The sequence below is a fragment of the Accipiter gentilis genome, chromosome 9 (genome assembly GCF_929443795.1).
Source record: "Accipiter gentilis chromosome 9, bAccGen1.1, whole genome shotgun sequence".
NCBI classification, from domain to species: domain Eukaryota; kingdom Metazoa; phylum Chordata; class Aves; order Accipitriformes; family Accipitridae; genus Astur; species Astur gentilis.
In genome coordinates this window covers 6,285,312-6,311,328 of record NC_064888.1, presented here as the reverse complement: position 1 = coordinate 6,311,328, position 26,017 = coordinate 6,285,312, and the positions used below count along the sequence as shown (strand labels likewise).

Here is a 26,017-nt window from a genome sequence, read left to right as displayed (position 1 = left end):
TGGATGTGAATATAGTTAATCTTACGCAGTGGAATTAATTACATCAAGTTTTAGATGATACCACAAATAAAGCTCAGATTGTACTACTGAGATTATCAAGATCACAAACCGTAAATCTTTTATAACATTTAATAACACACATTGCCTACAGAGCAGTGTTAGCAGCCTTTCAGGCAACCACCCAATGAGCAAATACTTAAATGACACACTTAAAAAATTACTTAATGTGAAACATCTACCTTTTGTCACTGGATCCAGAAAAAGGTTATTTTACCAGTAAAATGCAGAATTAGGTCAACTTTTCAGTTTGGTGCCCTTCCCAGCACTTTGTTTCTACCTGATGTGCTTCACTGCCCTTTTCCCTCTCCCCTTCTACATGCTGTGCCCTCCACCATCAGACACTTCCCATTTAAAACATAACAAGAGGAACACAGTTTCTCATGTTCACAGGACAATTCACGTGGTCTTCCTAACGATTTCTCTATCCTTACAACAACCTTCTTCCCTCCCTCTAATTGCCAGCTATAATTTTATACACCACAATTTAAACCACATAAAGGATGCTTTCTACCTGCTTCAAACAGATAAGAAAAAAGCTAGAAGGGACCACTACTGTCATCTGTTTGGACATGCCCTGCAAACCATAGTTAAGAATGTCTTAGCTAGCTCCGTGGTGGTATTTGTTGAATTCTATAAAATTTTGATTTAAAAGCATCAAGTAACAGGATAACTGATCTCGTCTTCAAACTATTTTTCTAATACCTCATTCTTACGCCCTGTTTCTATTCTGTATTTGTCTGATTTCAGCCTTCTGTCAAGGATCTTGTCATGTTCCTTTCTGTCATTCCAATCTGCCTCCAGCTTTCAAGCATTTTATTCAGTCTCTGCACCCCTCCAGTTCTCTTCACTAAGCTGTCAGGTAAGAGTCATCTCCTTGGAAATTTTTGTTCCAAGGACATTCGATCACTAGAACTGCCCTAAACCCAAATTCTAAGTAAAGTGACCAAACTAAAGCAAATTAACATGTGCTTCTTCAGATAACTTTCACCAATTTCTTTTTTGTAAAAAAAAAAAAAAAAAAAAAAAAAAAAAAAAAAAAAAAAACCCAAACAAACAAACAAAAAAACCCAAAAAACCAATCCCCACCCCGTCCCCCCCAAACCATCTTCCCTGTATCTAACAGATAAACCAAAAATGAAATAAAAAAAAAATAAATAACCAAACAAGAAATCTCACCTTTCAATCCTGGACAGATATGGCTTCCAATAAAAATAAAAACTCCAGCTGTACTATATCCCTTCTGCTTCTCTGAGAAATCTTCTTCCACAACTTCCTCACTTCTGGCTTGCTAGCTGGACCTTATTCTATGTATGTGCAGGAGAACCCAATGCATTATCCATAGAGCAGCTCACTTCTTTTACTCCCTCTCCACAGTATTCATCGTGTTACTTGCAGTGCTGAAGCCGGTAAGAAGCCCATGCATCAGCCCTGTGAACGAGAAAGTCGGAATAAGGCAGGGCACGTGGACACAGCACAGGGTGGTCAGCTTCAGAGATCCCCATCACACTGCCAGAGTGAGAATAGAACATTGAAAAGCTGGAATGATCAGAGTAGTCTGAAGAAATAAGACAATCCATGAATTCAGGTTATTACTGAAAACTTGTTTCAAAAGCATGAAAACATTCAGAAGATGACAAGAAAATTCAGAAGAGGAAGCAAGACTAGCATCAGATAAGCAATCGTACAGGGTAAGCTGGATACAGAGCAATGCTCAGCACAGAACTTGTTAGCCTGAGTGATTCCAAGGGAAGTACCTTGTAAAACAATCGTTCCTCTAAAGATCAAATAAAGGACTTCACTTCCATTCTCCCCCAACCAAATGTCTTCTCTTTCTAGAGATTTTAGACTGGCAGTAAGCTGCTATGAAAATCCTTGCAGTTTTTCTAGAAAAAGAGTTCTGCTCCATGAGCTATTTTTCAGATGTGGAAAAACACCCCTAAGGTCTTACTACTTTTCATGAATTACAGCTTAAACCCCTGCGTTTCTTCAGTAAACCCCAATACATACTAAACAGATGTCCAACAGCATACATCAGAATACAGAAAACACAATGGGAACATTTCTTGTATATTCTCATCAGAACAAAAATGCACTTTAAATAAAAATCATTTTGTGGAGTCGTTTCAAAAATACTGAAGAAAACAGAAAGTGCAAGACTTGTTCGGTTTAAATATTATTCTTTCTTAATGTAGGAGTTGAAATTTCTTAAAAATATTTGGGAATATGCATCTTGAAACTGTAATAGTTTCAATCCAGGAAAAGCTAAGTGAAATATACTTTAATACATTTTTAACATCCAATTAATGCACAGCTGATGATTTCTACTGAGCCACGGTGCTTCACCCACATACCACAGGCAAACAGCACAGTGGTGCGCGTCAGCAGTCTTAGCAGTCATAAACAGGGAAGCTTTTGCTGCACTTCAAAACCACCAAAAGTGATTACAGCAAAGTCAAGGATGAATTAACATATAACCCAGTCTGTCAAGTGAGGCCAATCACATCCACACATAATATGCTCTGCAAGTGAAGAACAGATTATGTTGAACCAATAGTTATCACCACTTGCAATTTCTTTTAGAAAACACTATCACCTGAGCACTGTTTCTTTCCCCAACGGGACACTACCCCATGAGCACAGCTCAGACAGTAAGCAGCAGCCCCTTCGCAGGACACTACAATAACAGGCTTTGCCAGCCTGGGGAGCTGCAGTGGGCACAGAAGCCTCGAGCTGAGCAGCAGAGAGCTGCTGTACAAACCAATGCAGAAGCAGAGGATGAACTACTGGGCCAATGAGTTCTTTCTTTCAATAGCTTTTTCTTAATGAAAAAAAAAAAAAATTGATTTGCAACACACTTTTCATAGATAAATAAGAAAAAGCATTGGTCTAAATGGGGAGAGAAAGAAAACCGTGCAATGCTATGGCTGAAAACCTTAGGAACACAACCTATGAGTTTTGCTGGTAGGGAAAAAGGGTAGAGCTGCTTTAACAATGCAGAAAATCATGCCTGAAACAAGTATTCAGCTTCCAAATTACTTTATATTCACAAATATGCTAAAACTGCTACAAAACCTCAGCAGATAATCAGGAATTAGGTCTTTAATTCTTTATCATAGGGATGAGTTAAGATGCCTGTTTAAGGAGATGGTGATGAAGAACAATAAACCCCAGTTGTTTGACAAAGAAAATTGGAGCCACTTGAATAACAGACAATATTCCTCAAACACTGGTCATATGTTGAAAACTCTAATAATCATGAAGTTCAAAAACAGTTCACAAGAAAACCGATCCTGCTCCTAAATATATTCAGCAGTATGTAATACAACTTTTCTAAAGCTTCTTAAACAAAATTACCCACAAAAAGATACAGCAAAAGAACATTTAAGAAGTGAAGTCTCACAATCAAGGTGTTGGAAACATCAGATTTATAGTTACTGGTGCAAACTTAATTCACCTCTGATGTACATGTTTATCATAAAATCATCTGGAATCACGTTCCTTTGCTCCAGAAGGCTCCTGCCTTAGGCTGAATACCAAAGAGGGAAGAATAAAGAAATGGTACATCCAGAACTTCTGAGTCTCTGAATTCCTCACTTAAAAAAAATATCTTTGATTATAGCCTTTGTACAAAACGCACACGTACGTATACAGGCATGTATCACCTCTGTGTCAAATGTTTTACAGTTCAAAGAAAAAGATTCCTCCCCAAAAAAGGCTGACTCTCCAAGACTCACTTTCCATCAAAAATATTCACCAATATTCTCCTCTGGTTATCAGTGCTATGAAAAAGAAAAACCACCACAAATTGCACAGAACCTTTTCTCCAGACAAGTGACATTTAGCCCACTGTTCCTTCACATCTCTGGCAATCTTCCACTGCTCAAGTGTGCTAACATTAATAAAAAATTTTAAGGCGAGTCAGAATTCTTAGAAATATGTCAAGGACTGCGGGAGAAAAGCAGTATTAGAGAAGAAAATCCATTTAAAAAAAAGACAGACAAGATCAAGTAAATTATGATTCTCAAATTGCAGGATTACCAAACTGCCTTATTAAATCGTCCTGTAAGAAGAAAAACAAACAGAAGAGAATTAGAAGAAAGAGACCTTTCCAGTATTTTTCCTGACACAAAGTATCTAAAAGTCTGCTTTAATTCAACAAACATATGAAAAATTAGAGAAATTGAATTACTTTTTCCAGGAACACTGGATTCTAGGCATTGTCCCTATTTAAATCCACATGCAGACATACTTTTCTTCTGTTCTTCATATGTGTGAGGGAGGAAAGAGAGGCTTTAACACCAAGGCATTTCTTTTCTTCCCTATTTTCACCCACCAGCCTTCCCTGTCTGATTCATCTTTTCTTCTCTATCTGTAGGCTCAAAGGTTTTGGTTCAGCAAGTAAGTGGTCAAGAAAGTCCTTGAATACTTGCCCTAGAGCAAGAAATTTGGGCAGGAGAGAAGAGAGTAAAGCAGCCTACAAAGTGCAAAGGTTCAAAAGTTTTCAGAAGAGCAATTGCTAAGGGATCACATCAGTAAAGAGGAGAATGATACTAGAAGCTCAGTCTTTCACAATGAAAGGGATGACATAACTGTAGTACAATCGCAATTACAAAAGGACTAGGAATCTGTTTTTCAGTTGACATAAATGCAACAGCTATTTGACTGCACATCTTACAAGTGTTTACTACCTCATTTTAATAATTTTTACTAGCAGTAACTCATTAGCTCACTTCTTTAATGCAGTATCTGGTTCCCTAATACAGCAATAGTCTATACAAGACAGAAAACGTAAAAAAAACACCTGGATACCTTGAAATCCTAGTAAAACAAATCTAAGACTGAGACTACCACCAGACCAGTCTAACCACCAGCACTACAGACTCCACCAATGCCCTGGGATGTAAGGATGCTCAGCTCCTGCCTCTTTGGAAGGAACACTGAGAATTTCTGTCTTAGAGAAACTTTCAGATCCACTGCTCAACTTCCCAGAAATCTAAGCAGCAAGAGTCTCATTTAATCAAGTAAATCCAGAAGGTATGATCTTAAGAAAAACACCAAATATTGCTATACGACTAAGAAGCAAATGACTGTCAGATCCTTTCATATTTCCATCAAATACATGTTGTCGTGGGGGGAATTAAAAAAAATGAGAGAGTTTTGAATCACTTAAAGAATCACTTCCAATTGTATTAAAGAAAAATGACTTAATAGAAATTTGTATAAAAATGTGAATTCACAGAATTTGTCAGCAAGGCTTACTCTATTACTTAGTACATGGATGGAATGCACACAGGAAAATTAAATCAGAATCAAACTAAACTTATGTATGTAGAGACCAAAAACATAATAGGGTAAAAGGAAATGTTGGAAAGGGTAAGGAAGACTTTCCCGTTGAGTCACAAGGTTCAGAGAAGACCCCCTTGCTTTCTAAACTCCTGTCAGACTCTAGGTGTGGCTGGATCAACTCCTAGTCCCAGACTTGGTCAACAGTTTGTATCTAAAGGGATTATGAGTAAAATAGCAGTCTAAAATTCATTCACAGTTGAATAAAAATCATGACCCTGTCTGTAGATGAGGTCTTGGAAACGCTGCAGGGGTTTAAGGACTCCAACATTAAAGGGGAACAAGAAGTATTTAACTGTATGCTGAGGAACTTGTTTGAGGAATATCATTTCTTTCCCCAGTAACCAGATAAAGAGCTGCACATAACAGCCTGCCTCTTTGGTGGGACAGTAGAGAAAGGACTGGTTACTTACATGGCATTGGGCCTGGCCCTGTGCTATGTTCTTGAAGCCTTATGCAAGCCTTTTGCATCCAAAATGTACTATTTTGGTATTGCTGCACTACATAGATTTAAAAATAGGTTGAAGGACTATCCCCAGTACTGTCAGCACTTGGCTTCTATTAATCACTGTATACAGTTCCCGCATCATTTACAGGAGTACATAGAATATGGACAGCAATCCAGAGATCCTCCTGCGAAGATGCAGGGTTCAATCACCACCCCTGGAAGTATTGCACTTGCCCAGGCTTAGGCCCAGGCCCAAGTTCCACCAAAAGCTCCTCTTGCTGGCCAATTCAGCACTACAGTAACCACCTCAACCACCACACGTCCAGGATACAAAGGGCTTCGGTTAATTAGTAAGGATTGCTGAAATCACGTGAAGTATCAGAAAAATCAAAGCTGGGGTCATTCTGCCTAAAAGGGAGAACAAGAAAACTTAGCAAAATCACTTCACAGAACTCGAGAGAAAAAAATAAAAAAATAAAAAAAAAATCATGCTGGTGCTTAAACACTATAAACTTTGCAGACTAGGGTTCCCAAAACATAAATTAAGTGATGCTAATGAATTGGAAATACATGGGTATATTTGGACCCTAGCAAACATAGTATAGAGTGTTTAATCAGATGCATATTCCTTAACATTCCACATATTTACTAAAATAATTTTTAACTAGTACTGACATTACAAAACTACTACATATACTAAAAATTGTCCAAAACCAAATTAAAACTGTGAAATTTAAGGATGGGAATTGCCAAGGTTGGTCAAAGAGCATGTTTCCTAACAACTGGCTAAAAGTATACAAAATAAAACGGGGTCCGAACACCAGAAGCTATTTTTCTTATAAAAAGTTAACTATTTTAATGAGGATGCTTCCTATGGGAAGATGTACTATAATTTGATCAATTTTAAAGTAAAAGGTTAATGAACATAAATGACAAAAAACAACCCTATACTGGTAGAGACAAATCATCTCATTAAGCCTAGTGACACTTCTGGATTCAGTTACAACAGAACTGCACACTTCACTACTCCAGTAACCTTTAATTGATTTATTTTCTCAGGCATTATCAACTGTAAAAAGGAATGAAAGTTTCATAATGCAAATGCATGAACCTCATTTGGGGAGAAATCCAGGGTTGTTTTCAAATCAGAAAAACAAAACTTTATGGAGTGATTTACTGAGAACAGAACAAACAATTCTTATCCTGCTCCGAAATATGTTAACATGAAAAATGAACAAAGCCTGTAACTTTAAGATGGACCCATCCAGACGATTCCCTTATAGTCAGCCTCCCAAAGGTGCCTGGAAAGATACTCAAACACATGCAAGAAAGCCAAACGTGATGAGAACAACCAGACTAATTAACTTTTCAGAAAGATCAGAGTAAAGAGGAAAGGAGGAAGAAATGTAAATAAAGTACGTGCACAACTCTGCCGAGTGGTGGCAACTTCCCAGGTAGATCATCATTTTTGTACAATTTCATGTCCTGTGGGCAGTGAACTCTGCCCACTCTACTGCTCAGGAAGCTCTCACACCTCTCTCTGCAGGCAGCTGGCTTTACCGAGTGAAAAGGAGGAGAACTGGGGCCCCTCCTGATGCCGAGAAGCATGCCCTGTTTCCAGACTGAACAGATTTACCCTGGGAGCTCTGAAGAGGTCTTCAGTTTGAGCTTGAACACAAAGGTCTGAAGCCCGAGCTCCGGAACAAACCACATCCAAGGCCTGAAAGTGCAACATGGCTCCCTCTGATGTCATACTAGCATTGTTCCATCTTCAGACCTGCGTTGCCAAAGTAACACACATGGGTACAGAATCAAAAAGAGAACCTGGGTGATGGTATCCAAATCCAAACAAAGAGTAGCAACGACATGGAAAGAAACATTTTCAAGGAGCAGAGTTTCCCGATTCAATTTTTGTATCTCCTATTTGTTCTCTCCAAGTGTATGTTCTGGCAAGAAATCTTCCTCCCAGAATGCTGCCTGCATCTCATTACTAATTACATCTGCTTCATGCCAAGTCTTTTTTCAACTTAATGTAAAAATTCTTCATTAACAGAAAAATGCCAAATGATCTTTTTTCTTTAGAGGTGAGCCCAATCTGCATACTTGATTTCTTAATTAACATTATCCATTTATACCAACTACAGATTCCACTTTCCCCCTAGCATGATACAGGCTTCTTCATCAATACTGTACCACAGACATTTAACTCCCCAAAGAATACAAAAAGGAATATATCTCTTTGACTAATATTTGATTTACAGTACCATTCAGTGCAACTACAGCAACATGGGGTTTGGGGTTTTTTTGTTTTGTTTTGGTTGGCTGGTTTTGGGGGTTTGGTTGATTGGGGTTTTTTTGGGGAGGGGGTGGTTGTGGTTTTTTTGTTTTACTGTTTGGTTGGGTTTTTTTTTAAAAAAACACCTCACCAACAATAGCTATATTTTCAGTTGATATAGCCAAAAAAGTTAGCTAGGAATAGTACATTTTGAAATAATCTAGTTAATAATTGCCAAAATGGAGATGATGTTGAACTGGGCAGAAAGGGAGCAGGTAAAGCAGTAAACAGCAGCCAGCAGCAGCTGAGACTAGGCAGATCCATTATGTTATTTCTTCCATTTTAACTCCAAGACTAGAGCTAAGTTTTATAACTACAGCTATAATCTACCCCTTGAAGCAAGATTACTGTTCACAGGCATGTTACACATAGGAATAGTCTTCCTAACTTCCACGCTTCTAAAAGTAAATCCTACTGGCAAAATTCAGGTCAGGAAGATTCTGAAATTCCTTAAAGCACATCATATATTATGAAACTACATATGTGAGGTAATGGTTCAAATTCTGACCCTAGCAAAGATTTGAAAACCAGGCCTATACTGTAAGCTTTTAAAGCTACCTGCTGAAGATTACTATTTTCTTCATTGCACAACCAAAAGAAATCCTTAGACAAAACACCAGGACTAAAAAAAAGCAAACTAGAAAGAAAGAAAATAACACAGTGGGCATCAGCAAGACATTGACAAAGCTCTCTAACATCAGCCTGACCATTTAGCTTGAAATATGGGATGCACATAATAGGTAGGCTGTCACTTAATTCTACACCACTTACCGTCAATCTCTTCCAGTGCCACCAAGACATAAATAAAAATATGCTGTATTGAAATATATAATCTGTAGCAGTACTAAAAACATATTGTGTTTTTATGTTGCCTTGAAGCAGGTATTAAATCAGACCACAATAATCCCATGAGCTGATTTATTTAAAAGTCTTAAAGTGATGAAGAAAGCTTTCTACAGCCCACTTTCTTCCGGATCTGCAGTCCTGTTGCCATTTCTTAGTGTGTGTGATGGGAAATATTAGAAAAAAAGTTAAATGCCCTGTGTCTGCTTAAAATTATCTATCACAGATGTGCCTTCAGAGCAGATAATGCCACTATCAGTTATTCCATAAACTTATCAAGGTCTTCACAGTCTTTAAATATTTAATGATGGGGTTTTGCTCTACACTAGTAGGGTACAGTTTCAAAACAACCACCAACTGCAGTCAGCCTATTAAGTCATTTAAGGCAGGGGCAAGAGATTTTCAGGTGTAACTGGTTTTCATCCCATTCTACATCTGAGTATCTACTTGTATTTTAATCTAAGTCCATTGTCCGCCATCTGTTTTATGTTTACAAATGTCAGACATTTCTTTGAAGAATACTGAAATGCCTTACAGGATAAGCTTTGAGATACCAATGAAGTAAGATGAGTCATATACCCATTTTACAGACAAACTCAAATCAAGAGCTGTAAAGCCACATACACTTCCGAAGTGGCATAACCAGCTAGATTCTCTTCCTGCCACTCAACGGAATTGCTTTCCGAGAACTGCATATTAGACATCCCACAGATTTTTCTGCTTCAGCAATAACAACAAATTACGCTGTTTCCAAAGAGCACACACAGAGACATGGGATGGCTTATATACATAAATATACATAAGCTTGTTTTGTTATACTACCTCACCATATAAAAAACATTGAGACAAGTAAAAATTAAGTTTTCAAGAACAGCATGAAATGTACTGCAAGTATATTCAGTATTTTCTCTCTTTTCCTTGTTAAATGTATTGTCTGACAGATTTTGTGTTCCACGTATAACACAAAACACTGAAGTTATGTCAGTTAAAGATTCTATGGCAATCTACAAGTTGGACTGTACAATTTTTATTGTATTCTACTTAAATGTGAACTTTAACATTCTTAGTATGTTTTCTGCTTCTAATTTAGTTCAGAAAAAGTGTTTAACCTGGAGCCAGGATAAAAAAAATAAAAAAAAAAATCACATTTCAAAACAAAACCCAAAATATTTAAACTCTTGCAAGCTGTCTATAATACCTTTTGAGATTGAAACTTTTCATCCAAGTTGCAATGAATCAAAATAAATATTGGAATTTCCTGTAGATAACACCCTCCATCCCCTGCATTTTGCACTAAGTTTGAAGGCTCTAAGTTTAGCTGTCCGTGCTAACTAGTAAACAAAATATTAAAGAAATATCTTCCTGTGGTTATTCCAAGGAACAATGGGTACTGTGTAATCTCCCATTTCTCAGCTGAGTCGTCAGTGACAGCTGGTAAACAGAGCAGAGGCACCGCAGATGCCAAGCAGGGAAAACTGAGGATGTTATGCCTCTTTACAAGGTTGTTCTCTTTAATCTGACAGTTCTTTAACTTCCACACTTTTTTTTTTTCAGAGCAACACCAAAGGTGGCAGCTGGTTAAAGAATGAAACCTTTCTATTAGTCTAAGTACCTGGTTTATCATATACGTTTTTGACAATACTTGTATTTAGTCAGATCATGAACACTTTATAATGTCAACTGGGTGCAAAGAAACAAATAGTTTACCTCTGACATGATATTTAACTTGAATTTTATGGATAAAACATTTCTGAAAGCAACAATCAAAATAAAGATTATTGAAATCACCCTTAATCATGGGTGGAAATCTAGGGTTTCTTAGTAGTTCTTATTGTACCAGCAATTAATATATTCTATATTGAGTCTATTCACCAGGTTGAGAGAATCTAAAATATACCTGTGCTAAGAATGATGATTTCTCTGTCTGCTGTGCAGACAGCTTTTCTGCTCACTGTCTTCAGGGAATCCGCTGCCTGGTGCCTCCACATTTCAGATTCAAAAAGAGATTTCAAATAATTTTCTGGCATTTCTCCAGTATTAACTATGCCACAGTCAATTCAGCAGAGAAATGCCAGATTTCATATAGCTGCTGAGTGGGTGGGATTGACAGTACTTTGCTAATGCCCCTCCCTCTCCCTGCTTTTATTACAAATAATTTTTATACATATTTTCCTAACAAAATTTGACTTTGTCAACATATCCAGTGGGTTTACAATACGGCTATTGTTGCTGGAAATGTCAGTACTTCAAATGTGATCCTTGATGTAGCTCTCATAGGATATTGAGAAATAGCCAAGTAAGTTTATTCTTTGTATCTAAATGTCAGTTTAGGTATTAAAAAAAAATTAAATATCATGAATGGAAGGAGTATGTGCACCGTATATCTAATGTGACAACTTAGATAAGAAACAAAATTAAATCTCCTTCATACGAGACTACTGTACCTAACAGTGGAGGATGTCAACGGCCCCTCTATAAATGGAAATGTATATTACAGATAAAAATAATTTTACAAGACCCTTTTTATTGTAGTCATAAAACCCAAAAACATGAGGAAATGAAGACATATTAGAGTTTAAAATACAATAAAACAGAAGCTATTATATCCCTAGCATGCTGGCTATTTTAAAGGTAGACATAATCACTAAATAAAAATTTATCTTACATCAATAATCTAAGAACTCTATTCTTATGAGCCAGACGGTTTTCACCAAGTCTCCATCTGAGTCCCTCCACAAAAGTCAACAATGCCTCCATTTATGGAAACTGAAAAAAAACCTGGAGAAAAGTTAAGGTCTTCACATGGATAAATAATTGGCTATAGAGATAGGAAACAGAAGGTAGGATTAAATGGTCAAAGGTTTCACAGCAGAGTCAGCTCACCAGGGCAGTCTTGCAGACAGCCAAGCTAGGAGCTGTGCTGTTCAACATATTCATAATTAGTCTGAGAAAAGAGTGACTAGGAAGGTGACATTCTGTGGATGATACTAAGGTAGTTAAGAAAGTAAAGATGAGGACCACCTGCAAAGATCTGCAGATGGACCTTCCATGTTTCAGTGACTGAGCAATCAAAATGATAGATGGAATGCAACGGGAATAAACGTAGAGCGATGTACCCGGGGAAAAAAAAATCCCGGCTTTACATACGAAATGATGGACACTGTGCTGAATACTAATATGCAGGAATGATAATGTGGGGCTGCAACTATTAGTTCTACAACAAGATTGGCTCAGACTCCTTGATAGTCAGAGAAAAATTGAAATAATTAGAGACAGAGTAGGAAACAGGAAAAAAAAAGTGTTTCTGTATAGAACCCACAGTGCATACTTCTACATAATTCTGATTCTCCCACCTCAAAAAAGCATATTATATAGACTTATAAACAGTTCAAGGAAGGGCAAGAAAGCTGGGAACTTTGAGTCAGGAGAGACAGATGTCTCAGAAAAGGGATGACAGAGGTCTAGCAAATCCAGAGCAAGACAGAAAGGGTGAAAGCCCAACCTGATGCTCACTGTCCCTCTCAGGATCAGAGCTAGAGGGACATCAGACAACAGTTCAAGATGAACAAAAGGCAGTGGCTTTTCCTGCGTGGCCTGTAATTAGGCTGGGGAAATTTGCTCCAAGATACGAAGAGTTTACATGGGTCTAAGAGGAGACTCAAAAAGTTATGTTGGAGAAAGACCCTACGACTCTACATCTGGCTCCTCAGCTGCCTAAGTGTGTGGAGGTTGTGAGAATTTTCTGAGAAAGTTTTATTACATGCTTCATCTAAACTCATACTGCCATACAGGTATCTGCTTTTCAAGTGAAGAACCCTAAAAATGATGGAAAGGCACAAAAATAAAGTAGCATCCAAGAGTAGCTGAGAACCACCCTCCATCTTGAGCTTAAAGCGGTTGTGAGGCAACTACAGCATTCAATATGAAATGTGAGTATATAAACACTGTGAAAGTAAGAAGGAAAAAAAAAGTAAAGATCACACTCAGCCTTGCCGTTTTCCTTGGTCAGCCTCAACCACTGGACAAAGCATTAACTGGAGAACTGGTTTGTGACTCCACTGGTGATTTCCACTGCCACCCAACATGGCAGGATCCACTCAGATGCTCTTTGGACACAGCACTGCTCCAGATTGATGCTGTCTGACCCCTGCAAGCCTGAGCCCTGCTCTTTAATCACTGTCAACCACTACACCTGGTTTCTGCTCCCAAAACACCCCCAAACCTTGTTCCAGTCTTCACCCAAATGCACTGTAAACTCTGGACTGGCATATCCCTTCACCCCTTTTGTCAATGAAGATAATTCCCTGTTCACATCAGTTATACCGGGGCCAGAATATCTTCAAGTCAGCAACAACAGGTTGGTATATGCACATAAATACACAAGCACATGAAAGAGAATAAATACTGAGAACGTGCAAAACAGAGATAGATTATCTGGGGATGTAGGTTCTTCCCTTTCAGGATATCTGGCTCTCAAAGCCCAGCATCTAAATTCTAGGCTCAACCGAGACTAGAGGTCTAATTAATTTGCTGAAGGTTATAGAGATAGCTTTGGCAGAGATCAGAATCAGTCTCCAGTCTTGTGTAGTATTTTAATTGCAAAGCACCGTCCCACAAACAGGTTTATTTTTCTTGGTTCTACTCCGCTATAAATAATAAACCTTCCTCTATAACACCTGAAAGCTCATTATGTGCTCCAGTAAAACCATTCATAATTATTAAGTCATCTGATTATGTTTGGCCTTTTGTGTATTAGAGCACCTCAGAGTCAGAGAAGGTTTTAAAGCATTTACAAAATAGGCAAATAATTCATTTTCACATCTGAACAGTGTTCACTCTGGTCATCTGCTATTTCATATTGCATATTATTATATGCAGTCACCTAAATTACATGACATTGTCACTTTCCATACAAATGTCTGAACGACCAATAATATCAGCTCTAAGTTGGATTTCTATTTAACAGCAAATATCCTTGTTTGGACATGAATACCCTGTGCCTGCATGAATATAGATACCCACAGAATAAAAACTTGTTCTCTGAATGCTTGCTAAAACAAAAACACATCATAGATGCTTGCAAGGACCCTGCGCATGACTGATAAGAAAGCAATATAAATCTCCAGCAAACATATGTCAACTCAATTCTAAAACATTCAGCTGATTCTAACTGTAGATTACCGGCTTTCTCCAACCATCCACACTTTAATCTTCTGCTAAAAATATTCATTTACACAGACCAGCAAAGAAGCGGTCCAGGATGCCCAAACTTTAATAAGTCACAGACATCGATTTAATCTCACATAAATGAAGCTTCCCATTGTCCTTTTAAAATAAACAAGGAGGACACAGAGGCCTGCACATAATCACTAAATTACAAAGAACAGATGTGAAACATTAACAAGGAAATGCTCATGCTGGCAAGGAGAAAACACTATAAAACAGCACGCACTGTACCAAGCCAGATTGCCTTTTAAATGACTCATACTTACGAGATTACAAACAACAAGGAACAAAAATAAAATAGTTCATTTGACTGGGCCTAATACACTTTAGTTACTTTAAATTAACTGCTAATTGTGCCATTTCTTTCCCTCGTACTTTTCCTTTTGACATCTTGGTTGAAACGCCTTGATGGAGGATAAATGACTACAAAACCCACATAATTCATACCTAGGCATTTACCTATTATAAATTCAGTATTAGTGCAAGCATTCCCTTCAAAAAACAAAAAAAAGAAAAAAGCATTCATTTCTCTGAAAAGAAAGCATCTCTCAACTGCCTGTTCCACATGTTACTACACATGCATATGATGATTTTTTTTTTTTCTCAGTTTTCCAAATCAGTTCTCTAAAGATTTTATTCTGTTCCTCCCATGTGTTATCAGGCCTATTTCTGACCCTTCACTGAGAGAGGGGGGGGGAAGAACAGGAGTCACTTCTTGCAGTATTACCAAAGGAGGCTGTTCAACATACCCCTGAACGACCAAGACATATCAACTTATTCAGGATAACAGAGAGGAAGAACCAGCACAAAGTGCAGGATGATGAAAGCTAACATGCAAATAGCAACTGAAATTTAGCATTATCTAATTAAGATCTTTCGGCAGTTATGCTATTTTTTGGAAACAGGCTTTTTAACTATGGTGCTGACACCGCCTGCCTCTGATACACACACACTTTTTCTATTCATATTCCTATCCTACAAACATTCCCTCATGTTTCAAGCAAGTTCATGGTTTATTGTACAGGGACAATTTAATCAGCTCGCCTACTACTGTACACTGAAAGATGCCATCTCTGCTCGCAACACTAATTTGTGCAAATTCCCCAGGTCCAGATGTACCCTAGCCATTATGTCCCGTACTCATGTGACATATGTCAAGGAAACTCAGATTCCTTTTCTCCTTAAACAAGGATCTCAATCAATTGTATACTTCCAAAAGCCAGTAAACTGCCAGTGCCACCAGCCACTGCAGCTCTATCATTTGATACTGAGACAGCTAGAGCATCAGGAACACGTTGCTGATGCACTTTCTGCTTGACTTGCTTAACAAAAAACTTTTAGTAGCCTTGCCTACCTAAATCACCTCATATTAGTACTGATAATCAGAGAACTTTCTAAACTCAAAAAGTTACTGTGGAAAACATTTCAAATCAAACAAATGCTGCTGGTAGCTCCCTCCCTTAACTGCCCTTCTCCCGCTCTGACTCTCAAACGATAGTGCTTTCAGCAACCCCAACTGCACAGTAAGTTTCTTCCATATCTTATGGTATTTGCATCTAGGAACAACAGCTCAGAAAAAAGAACCTCCATGCATGGGGCAGTGCGAGAAGGAGAGCAGAAGTCAGAACTAGGACTTACCTGTACTAAAATACTGACTTAGAACTGGTGCCAACCTCATGCTACAGAAGTAGAAGCTCTGACTCCTGTCAGTACCTTGGCACCAACGTCACATATACCTTAAGGTTCTGAACCACAATCCTTAAATACCGCTCAAGTCATGAAAACTTGAAAACAGTGCATAGTCATAGAAGGAGTGGGGGAAAAAAAACCAAAACAAAGCCAAAAACTGCAGGTCAGGAAGACACAACACCCAGAGGAAGGAAGAAAAGAAAGTTAAGAAGGGGTTTACACATCACTGTTTGCCACAGGCCTGCAATCATATGTGCAAGTAGGCAACAAATCTCCAACTTAGGACTGCTGCTAGGGCTGACTCAATCTCCCTGTAAGAATTATTCCAAAAAAGGGAGTACTTTTGGTGTAGACAACACACCACACCTTATGCTTTGGACCTAAATAATACTGAGGGAAGAGAAAGGGCCTCAACGATCCCCTGACTTGGGTTGCAAGAAATGAAGAATAATTTTACTTTTGTACGAACAATGTATCAGCAAGGCTCATTGCTGAGCACATACTAGCTTGATTGTAATCTGGTCACTTAACATTAATAAAGGAACGTATATGGTATGGTCAGATTATTGCCTATCTTTCTTCATTATGCCAGTGAGGAAGCACATTTCACCTCATACTAATAGAACCTTTCTACTTTGTACTTCTCTATTACAAGTACTTTAACATGCTGATATTATTTTCCGTTGTTGTTCAAACTACATAAAATTTAACACTTTAACTACTTGGTAGAAAGGACCCAAGCAAGTTCTACATAATCAGCTTCAAGAGAATCATAGTAATGAAGATGGAATGTGTTGAGAAATTTCTACTGCTCCAACTACTGATGAATGGATCAACACCCCCCTCCCCATATTTCTCATAGATACCCCTGTATGCATGGTTAAAGAAGAAGTCCTAAATATGACCATCCTGGATTAACTGCTTGATAGCACAGGGGACAGATTTTCTTCCTGTTATCCACTGGGAGGGGCAAAGTGGGAGGCAGTGATGTTTCATTCCTTAAGACTTCTATTAGTGGAGAAAGTAACACATCCTTCAGTAAACTGTCAGCAATTATTTAAACATGACTGTTGAAAATTCAGGCTTTATTTGCTATCTGAGTTTCTCTAGCTATGGATCCCATTTAACAGGCCTTCTAACACGTTCATCTACTAGATTGAAGAGTCCTTTAGTATTCCATAATCTGTAAGTACTTATGCAGACAGAAGTTGCATTAAAACACTTCATGTCTTTTCTTCTTTGAACGAAACGGACAATTCATTTTTCTCTTGCTGCAAATCAAGCATCCTCAATCATTTTTGTGGCTCTTTTGTGCACCAAGTCTATTATCTTTTTACAATATTGATATCCAAAGCAGATTCTCCAGCCTAGGAATGATCTTACCATTACTTCACGTGGAAATACCACCACATCCAAGTCCAGGCTACCCTATATTTATTATTATTATACATATCCACACAAGTCTGTTCTTAAGGCCACTAGAGAAAATACAGACAAATTTAACTGGTTGCAGCCTTTAGCCTTATTATCCAAAATGTATCAGTTTATTAAGAGATAATTATGTTTCTTACTCTTTGTAAGGAAGAGCATTGAAGCAGCTGATTTTGCAGAAAGCAGCTGAGCTGGCGAAATATTCCCTTTATGAACATGAGGAAGCAGCAAATGGAAAAAGACAGGCTTCAGAAGGTGATCCAAAGAAAAGAGCAGATGGAAACAAAAGCTGAAGTAAAGAAACTGTCTTGTTTAATGGTTTAATCACATTTATATTGAGGAATAAGGACCACCATCTCAGAACCTGATTATGGCACTTTTGAGAAACTCCACTGATTTATATTGCAGAAATGCATACCAATACAAATATTTATAGTCATAATCCAATTTTAACAGAGTTAAAATTCATTATTCATGTTCAAATTCCTAAGAAATTCTGAAGTAAAATGGCAAGGCAGGAATACAAGGCGGCAGCCTCACAGCTGTGGTGAACTTTAAAGCTCAGTTTCAATGCCAAGATTTTTATTTGGTTCAATGCTAAGGGACCCTAAGCACTTCACATCTCAGTGCTTCTGCATCTACTTTCACATCTAACCTGAAGAAAAATGCAGAGAATCACGGTAGCACCTGTATTATTCAAGGCACATTTTCACTATTAGCAAAAATGCACTGTGGCATTAAAATTAAGGCTTCATACCAAGATGGCAGATTTCCAAAATTACTCTTAATCTTACCCACCGACTTGACAGAAAAAAAAAACCAACAAAAAACAACCACCCAAATTAAAAATCACTATTCGAACAACAGTAACAGAACGTTCTACCTGTACAGGAAGAAGAATCAATGTACAAGGACCAGAAAGCTATGGAAAACATGAAAAAATAAATTAAGAAAAGTTTTCTACAAAAAGGTCTACAGGATGATAATTTTAAGGGATCAGAGTATTCATTTTCCTACAGAAGCGTAAGAAATATTTACAGTCATTGGGAATCTTCAGCACATTGAAATTATTATACATCCAGCAAAGCAGAACGAGACAGGAACAAGTAGGTATTGTATTCATCAGGGCCACGCACAAGAGTTCCATGCAATTCTTTCATAAGGCATAAGAAATGTAGTGGTTGAGACACCAAATTCTTAATAAATATACCTTTTTATTATTAGATACCAGGAAGAATTACAAAGTCAGTCATGAAATTACCCAGGGTGAGCCCCAAAGGTCTCATATGAGTATTCCTGAAGCAGAAAATAGATTCAAACTCGGTTTTGCTGCAATACACTGGTGTTTAAAAGAAAAGGCTCACAAACCACCTGGTAGAGCAACATCTGCATGATCTACCTAGAAAGTATCCACAATAAGGGACATTTACCTTCAGGCAAACTAGAAATCAGTGCAAAGAGCTGGACAATCAAACTGACTCAGTTGTGTTAAATTTGCAGACAAAAATGCCCTCTGTGCCCACTTTATCCATGTTTTCCTGCTCTAGACTCCAGAATGGTTTCAGGAAAAGATAAGTTAGCTGATCACGTGAACTTTGAAAGAAGTAACTGCTGACCCCATACACAGCTAGAGGAGTACACGGTAGAGATCCTTCACCCTAGTGAGACATATAACATCAGAGAATTAAAGAAGACCAGTCTTTAGAAGCATTACTCTACTAACCAACGATATCCATCTCGGCAAACAAGGAGCTTAAGCCCAAAACCTGACTTTGTTTCTAAGATACTATTTCCAGAGACACTAAGGAGTGTCTGATGCACCTCTGGCACAAACAAACAGCACAGGTGATGGACAATACAGTTTCAGACCTTAAGAAAAGCACTGTCTTATCCCTTTCAGACGTTTCCAAAGCAGTGATGGACAAGGCCCTTGAGACAGTCAGGGAGTAAGGACATATATCTATCAGCCCAGGGTCAAGCCTGCCTCACACAGAAAATCATGTATCCTTCTCAGTGACCAGCTATGAGGCCCAAGATAAAAATGTTTCAGCAACTATTTCTCCTTGGTCACAGCAGCCTACTTTTTAGAACTTAACAGTGAGTTTCTTGCTGTTGCTGGAATATGCGAAATAATGACAGTTACCCTTTGCTGAGGGCAATTTTCACAGTCTGAAACACAGCCTTCCCGTGAACTAGGTAGCAATTACATTCTTCTTTGCTTATTCATGATCTTCTCTATTTATGTTAGAACATTACCAGCATGAGTAATTCAACAGGGTTTGAAGAGCAGAGTTGGACAGAATAAGGAGGACTAGCAGATAGGAATAATAGGTACAACAGACTGACACATTTCAGCTCCAGGACAAGGCTATTCTTAGCTCAAGTCCATGCATCCCCAAATGACACACCAGCCAAGCACCTATGACAAGCATCATACTGGGGGGCAAGAAAGAGAACATAAATCTTTTTCATGTTTGCACTTGACTATGACCAGCCATAGTATCAATACTTGTATAACTAGGGGCAGAGGTAGCCTTTTATTCACACAGAACCCATGCTGGGTGGGTAACAGGCAGGTGGCCTTAGAGCTCCAGATACAAGCTGCCCCTTCTTACTGTGTATTTTTGCTGTCAAACAGTAATTGAGGAGACCAAAATCTCCCCTGCCCCAAGCAAGCTTTGGCTAGGAACAAGTCAAAATTTCCATAAAGTCTATTGCTTGCAGTGATACAAAGCGTTACTTCTCTTCCTTCACCAGGATAAAAAAGGAAAAGGATGTACGCTACCTGTGCTACTACTTTCCACTTGGCCCTGCCTCTGATCAACTGGGCATCCAGGGATGTGAGCTCCCCATGTCCTTTCATCTGCTGTATTACTCCCTTGCCATTTTGTGGCTAGTTACAGTATCATGAAGTTTCTCAAGTTATATGTTTCTCAGTGATCTGCCCTAAGAAAAGTCTTAGAAGATGGACAGAAGATGTAAAGAAGAGAATTTGACAGTGGACAAGTATTTATAATACAAATATCAGGCAAGTAATTATAATATGTATAATACCGGGCAAGTATTTGTAATACCCCAGTCATCAATGCTGCAGCAAATCCTGCTGAGCTGAACAGCACATGCCTATTTACCAGATCAAATGTGGATCTCAGTCACAGCTCTGATCTTGTTCACAAACCACTGAGATCATACATATTAAGGAGCAAAGTGTTTGACATTCTCTATGTCCTGGTTATTTATATTGTGATAAGAAGAATGCTCATGTAAGTAGCAATCAAAATAGGTTCAAGATTCCTAACACAACTGAAAAGGTGATAAAAATATTTAACCAAAACTAAGAAACAGCAGCATTAACACCAAGGAAGAGGAGACTAAAGAACACTTCCCTTTACTTCTACGAACAGGAGCACAGAGAAGTACGTAAATTGTGGCATCTGCTACAGAGAAAAAAGTTTAAATCTTAGCTAAAATCCTGCATTCCTACAGCTCACTGCTACATACCCAAAACAGAGTAATTTTTTCCTAGTTATTATTACTTTTCAGAACTGAGGAACAGGTCCCCAGCAAGTACAACACAATAGTTGAGGATCTGTTCTGCGTTTTACCCCAGGTTTGGACAGAATGAAGACCATGTCATTAAATTCTTCCTTTCTGGCTACCTTATCCAGCCTATGCCACCTAAGATCTGCCAAAACCAATGTATAATTTAAGAGACTGGAGATTCCTCTAACATGTCTTAGGAAAAAAACCCCAACAAACCAACCAAACAACGATCTCGCTTTGTGCAAATCAGGCCCTCTACAGCTGAGACTGGGGGCAAACCAGCAATCGCTTTATTTTTGTTTGAGAAAAATCAGGCAACTGGAGGCAACTGGACCCAAGGGGCAGTCACTGGGCTGACCGAGCACCTCAGGCCAGGGACTGGAGGGTTCAAGCAGCACGTGTGCATGTTGGTGTGTGTAACGGGGTCTGCACCAGCTGTTGGGGTGGGGCTGTGGGCGGCTCACGACTGTGTCAGCAACTGGGGAGACTGGGATCCAGGGCCAGTTACTGGACAGACCAAGTATCTCAGGCCAGCTATTGGCGGGATCTGCGTTGTATGGATTTCCCACTAAGGGACCTTTACCCTGAGCAGCCAGAGCAGCTGGGATTTCCTGCAGCTGCCTTTGAACCCATGAACAGCTTTTCACTTCCACCTGCTGCACTGTCTGTATTCTGTTACTTACCAAGGAACCCCAGGAAGGGACAGCTTGTCTCTCCTAAGTGTTTCCTCTCAATTTCAGCACAGAAAGGATCTTTCAAATACTCTAACTTCACCTCACCTCGCTTCTCAGCGCACAAGTAGGAAAACCATACAGAGATGTAGCAAAGCCTGCGACTGTCTGTGCATTTTGACCCCAGTAAATGCCAGTGGCAAACATAGCAGCAAAAAAAAGTCCCTCAGGCAGAAAGATGGGTATATTTGACATGCCAATTGATCAAATACAGCAAAATAAAGCTACAGAACTGTCAAGTTTGAAATTATCTATCTGGTATTTCTTTTCTTCTTTTGTTATGCATCTTCTTTCTTTCAGTGGAGAAGGTAATGTCTTTGCTGCAGAATGTTTTTATTGGAAACCTTCTAACTACTAGCATTGGAGGTTATTGTCAAATATGTTAATACCACATTATCTTCCTTCCTTCACATATAAAGTTTATTTGGTAAGCTATTCACAGGTCCCACTACGTCTGGACTGATTCCCAGATTTCAGAACAAAGCCTTCAAACTGCCTTCCAAGACTTGGAAAGGCTAAATACTAATAATAATAATAAACAACACTTCCATCATGAATACTATGAACTGATGAGAAGTAGTTTCAAACATTTCATATTCGCTGGAAAAAGTTTCCCCAAAAGATCATTAAGAAAATGTTAATCACCACATAATGCTCTGCAATATCAGCCATTAATAAAAGTAAATGACGTGTACACCAGGAATTAGCTTTAGTATAATGTTCTAAAAATACACATGCAACTCCCAATTACTTTCAGTACAGGACTTAACCATTTTGTTGAGGGGGTGGGGGTTTAGGCAGGGTTGGTTTGTTGTTCGTGGTTGGGTTTTTTAGGTTTTTTAGAAGGTTTTTGGTGGAGGTTTTTTTTGGTTGGTTGATTGGTTGGTTTTAAGCTTAAGATGGGCACATGGATATCTACACTTTTGGAGAGCAAAGAGTCCATCTGATGAATTCTGTAATTCTAAGGCTACTAGAAACTCTTTGAAATTAACAACTGTCACAGATTGATCTGAATTTAGTTAAGATAGCAATTACAGAAGTTGTATGCATTTTAGACCTGTCTTTGAGAAAAAGCTATGATCTAAAGCAGCTCTTTGTCTCATCATGCTATGTATACACTGTTTTCATTCCTTAAAATTATTCTCCTTTGCTGAAGTAGACACATATTTCAAAATTAAACACACATGCAAAGACTAACATCAAAAAAACCTGTATAGTATTGATTCCCACCTCACAAAATGTTTCAAGACTTCCTATCTGTGAGAGGCTTCTGGAGAAAGATTTTCACCCTATCTTGTTTTATGATATATTCTCATTACTAGGATGTAAGATTTCTTTAGCTGGGGACCTCTCCAAACTTACTGAATTGGCCTCAGCAGCAATTATTGAACAGAGTATTCATGGTTGTACATGTTGATAACAATGGAAAATTTCAGACAATTAATATATTTACCTCTAATTTCTGAAATCACTTCAACCAGCAATGATGGCACATCCAAGAATAAAGAGTTGAAAGACAATATTCCTCTTGGTGTCATAACTATTCACAAGAAACAGGGGAATTACACCAGCAGAAAACTCTGCCGTGTAGTTGGGGTAAGGTTTACCCAGGACTGATTCCAGCTCCCATCCACTTTTACTCATGCACTGGCCAGACAACAGCATCCTGTAGTCATTGGTCATCTTCAACTCCACTGCAGAAGCTACTGGTAAATATGTACCTGCAGCCCTCCCTGGACACACTGTTTGGTTTCAAACGATGTTCACGGTACAGTTATTCCACACCACACTGATGAAACAGACCTTTTCCTGACATCTGAAAGACACATAGCTTTTACACAGGCTACACTGCTTCACTTCTGAAGCCACAGACAGCGTTTGGTTGAAGAACCATCTTAAACCATGACAGGTCTAAGTGATCTGGCTTCTGAACACAACAGTACGACTAAATTATGGCAGCTCTAAGATCAATTTTTGCATGCAATTAATAATAGCAAGCAACACTGCCAGTTACTCATTGTAGCCTGTGGGGAAAATTTCTCTTGGGCAGGAACTCCAGACATTGCTGAAAACACTGCACACAGCATGAAAATATTGAACTTGCCTCTCTTTCTGCAAACAGACTAAAAGGAATTATCAAGGACTCCGCTGGTGAGAAACAACAGGTTGTGAAATACAACGCCACAGGATACGAGATAGTAACAACAGAAGAAAAAGAAATCTGCTGTTTGCTTTCATTACTTGAAGACTAGCAAGTCACTGAAGAGGAAAAAGTGCTGAGAATTTTAGCACTGGGTTTGTCCACAGTGGAACTTTTCATCAAAATAAATGAGAACCCAGAAGAGGTAAGAGGAAGCCAGCAGAGATGTCACCTAAACGTGCTTCTCCAGCAACATGCTCCAGGAAAGCTAACCAGATGAAAGTAAGGCTATGGAAATTAAAAAAAAAAAAAAAAAAAAAAAAGAAAAAAAAAAAGAAAAGTTAAAGGCTGCTCCAGAAGCAGACCTGTCATTCACTACATCCTGCTCTCTGAAATTCTTATTGGCTAAGAATTCCTATAAAAATGATCCAACATGATTTTTTCGTAACTTACCACTACAAGAAAATCACTGCACTTTTCAGATATGCTAGAACAATTTTTCCTACCTTTGCTGCAGAACGCACAGATTCAGTAAATGTAAATTTTCAGCAGCATACATTCAGCATAAAAAGCAAAATCATCCAGAAAAAGACATCTAATGATGAAAATTGTGTAGTATTACTTACTCTATGCAAAGGTGTGAAAGACTTTTGCCAATAAAAATGGCTAAAACCAAACAACCAGCAATCAAAATTTTGTGAACTAACAGATGTCTAACAGATCATAAAAATCAGAGACGTCCTTTACTACCATCGAAACCGTCAATGCTTGAAAAGACACGATGCTTTCACAGGGAAGGATCCTTCCCAAATGTGCTTAGGGAATGTCCATGTAGATAATGGTAGAGATTAAAAGCCCATCTCCCTCATTGCAATCCAAAAATTCCACTGCCTGGGACATGAGCGAGCACTTCGGAAGAAGCATAACATTATCTTCTGGAGGCGATTACTGCGGGTACAGCTACAGAGGCAGTAAAGGCTTCCATGGTTGCGCATTTATGACCTGTGAAGTTGGAATTAACTCGATGTCCTATGGAAACATTTATATGAACCTCCCTGGTTTAACACAGCAGTTAAAATACAGAACTTACACTGGCCAAAAGAATAAATTACACTTGTTAACTTCACCTTTGGGATCCATAAGATCAGGCACACATTTTGAGCCTGTTTCTTCCCCAGTGAAGAACAGCTCTTGCAGCAGCAAATCAAGGGAGGGAAGAGAGATCTGTAATCCAGTGCTAAGTTAATTAAGCCTGAGATCCACAGGCAGAGGAAAAAAGATAGCATAAATATTTTATTTCAGTATTTGTACCTATGAGCAAAGATAACTAGCAATGTACCAAGGAGAGACTAATGGGATGTAAGCCACCAGTTTCAATCAGTGGTTCTGATGCAGTGGTACTGCAGGACCTTTTTTCTCCCCTCTTAACTGTTTACTGAAGAAAGAGTATCAACCATGAGGTCATCAAACCAATTCCCAGTCAGGTACTTCTGGCTACAGAAATCACTCTGTTAACCTGACTCCGCATGCCACTGGCTTCCTTCTGTACACGGGTCATGCACATAAAGAAAACTTTGAACCATTCAAAACGGGAGATTTCCTCTCTCCCTATGAACAACTCTATTAGGCACCACAGCACTTGCAATAAGGACTCTTCTTTTGCCTGCCCCCCCCCCCATTCAGGAATAGTTTGTAACTGTACCCAGAACAGACAGAGAAAGAAACTTCGACCTACACACAAACCACACTTGTATATACATGCAAGTAGTCTTAAAAAAGAAAAGATAAGACAAAGACTTATCTCTTTCCTTCCTCTCTGAAGCCTTGAGGACATCATCAACTGGAAATAATCCAGGAGACAAGAAGATGAAGGGATGATTTCTTATAATGAGGACAATTACAGAAACATGAAAACACCTTCCAAAATGCTAACCAGGAACAGTCCTCTGTCCAAAAGCCCAAGCATTTCTGTGTTTACCCCTATGTCCGTCTGGCCTGATACTCTGCTTTTCTGCAAAGGGGGACTGATCTCCCTCTTCTAAACAGATCATACTGAATCCCCCCCCCCCACACACACACATTAAATTTGTGTCTGCAACCCAACAGAACCTGCAAGGTATAGCCTAATAAATTATGATTTTGCCATTGCTGGTAGACATCAGAATCTTATCAGCATCCTAACAGTGCAGGGTTTCAAGGACTTGCCAAAATAAGGGCCTGATATTCAC

The 26,017-nt window shown here is 38.7% G+C and overlaps 1 protein-coding gene across 7 annotated transcripts in view; it reads right to left on the bottom strand.

Moving 5' to 3' along the window:
* Positions 1-26,017, bottom strand: part of PCDH15 (protocadherin related 15) — an 858,619-nt gene that overhangs the window by 726,246 nt on the left and 106,356 nt on the right. For 6 of the 7 annotated variants that reach the window (XM_049810552.1, XM_049810540.1, XM_049810547.1 and 3 more), the window contains exons 2-3: positions 18,259-18,297; positions 1,237-1,488 (exon numbers count right to left, since the gene is read on the bottom strand). The gene's annotated coding sequence lies outside the window, so the exon portion shown is untranslated. The remainder of the gene's footprint in view (positions 1-1,236; positions 1,489-18,258; positions 18,298-26,017) is intronic. The other variant, XM_049810541.1, reaches the window with a different exon arrangement.